A 2,242-nucleotide genomic window follows, 5' to 3' on the forward strand; every position below is an offset into this window, starting at 1 on the left:
CCTGCCTCAGGCCTTGCCCCAACAGACCTCCGAACAGGGTGCCTCTTCAGGCTAGGAATCAGGCAATCAGGCAGCCTCCCCCTGCCTCCTGTATCTTTAAGTTGATACAAGTCTGGGCTGCACTGTGCGGGGTTGGGGGTTGGGGGTTGGGGGCCCCTGCATGAAGGCCTCTCCAATCTTAATCAGGTTGCTCTTCCCATCCCCCTGCCCCCAGCGCGCTGGGTTCCTGCAGCTGAAGCCTCCTCTCAGCACTTCAGGCCTCCTAATGAAATGGCAAAAATACTTCCTTCCTCCTCTGCCACCGCTGCGGCCTCCTCCTCCTCTTCCTTCTCCTCCTCCTCCTCTGCTGCAACCACCCTGCCCTCACCTTGGACTGGGGACTGGGAGGAGGTTTGACCTCTAACATGCTGAAATTCTTTCTCCTATCTGAATCCAGTGCAGCGTCAGACGTGGACTCCCTGGCCTTGAGTGACTGACAGAGCAGAGGCCCTCTCCTTCCCCAGGGATACTTGTTTGCTGCTCTGTGAATTAGAACTGGAGAAGTCCTTGGGGCCCTGGGAGAGATTTTTCTACAGGATTGTGATCAGTGACTCCCTGTCAACCATGGGGCATGGATTCAGTGGGGCCCCACAGGGTTAGCATTATGGGATTTCATATTATTCTCAGTAACTTGAAAGACTGAACTGGGAGTGTGCTCGGCAAGTATGATAGTTGGATGGGGTTGCTGATACCTCAGAAAGCAGGAATAGAATTCTTCAAATGACCCTGACAAAGTGAGGGAGATGAACCATCACAAGGAGGACCATGTTCAGAGAGGACGAACACAGGTAGTGTGTACAAAGACCAAAACCTAGAACTAATACACTAATATGGTACACTGGGCAGTGATTGACTTGACACAAGTATAGTTAAAAAGAAGAACTGGGAAGATGGTGTCAGGGTACATCACAAGTGAGTCCATGGTGTAAAACTGGTTTTTCTCCCTCCTTTCCTCCCACCCTTCTTTCCTTTCTTTTTTCCAAAACTAATGTGTATCCTGCATATAGTAACAAAAAACACAGCATGGAGGGTCTGAGAAGTCATCCAAGTGTGAGTTTTAGAACCAGAAGTCATCCGAGAGTCATCTAGTCCAACCCATTTATTTTATAGTTGAGGAAATGGGCCCAGAAAAGCCTGTCACAGTTAGTATTAGAAACAGACCTAGAATGCCACCCAGCACTACATGACCCTTGCCATAGTCCCACTCAACTCGTTCCACTCTACCTGCCATTGGTCATACCTTTCAAAGCATGATGGGTCTACCTTTGGCCAACACATTTTTAGCATAAGTGGAAAGCTAGAGAGGGTCTGGAGAAGAGCATAAATAATGCCACAGGACTAGGTGCTGTGTGTGCATGCATGCGTGTGTGTGTGTGTGTGTGTGTGTGTGTGTGATATAGAAAGGAAAAAGCTGATGAGGTAACATTCAATGGTTGTAGAGCACCTACCATGTGAAAAGTGTGCTATACCCATCTTCAAAATTTAACTCCTAAATAAGGACAGAGCTGATGACCTGTTCTCCATTTCTTTTGAGAATGATAGAGGGGAAAATGAGATCAAGTCAAATACAAGGATAACTTTGCTATGAACAGGAAATGATCACAAGCACCTAGTAAGTTCTCAATCACAGTTGCCAAATTGAGTGAATGGCTACTAAGGGAAGCACTGGTATTTCTCATCTTCCTGAAAGCAGAGAGCTAGATTCTATGACTTTTTTTTTTTTTTTTTAACAGAGATGGGGTTTCACCACGTTGCCCAGGCTGGTCTCGAACTCCTGGGCTCAAGCAATCCTCCCATCTCGGCCTCCCAATTGACCTTTTGAGGTCAATTCAGAGTCTTTGTTCTTATGTTCCATCCTTTGATTGCTCCATTTGAGATATTACGTGGCCTCCTATTTGAGACCATACCTGGCCTCCTGTTCTGTAGTGGGGAGTGTACCTCCAAGTTAGGAGTGCTCTCTATTTTGGGACGATTTAGACACTGCCTCTCCTCTAAGAACTCAAGGCACCATAGCAAAACCAGCTCCAATTCTATTAGGGACCCATCAGTGAGAGATTACAATTGGTCTTCACACCTTTGAAAGGTCTAGGTGGAAGAGGTGACCTCCAAGACAGGCATGATTTCAATCTAATTGACAGTTCTGTGCGCATGTAGCCTCAGGTTCTCAGCCCTGTTGCTGATGGCCAGCCCTGGGTTCAGCTAA

This window comes from Pongo abelii, chromosome X, assembly GCF_028885655.2.
Source record: "Pongo abelii isolate AG06213 chromosome X, NHGRI_mPonAbe1-v2.0_pri, whole genome shotgun sequence".
Taxonomy (NCBI): Eukaryota; Metazoa; Chordata; class Mammalia; order Primates; family Hominidae; genus Pongo; species Pongo abelii.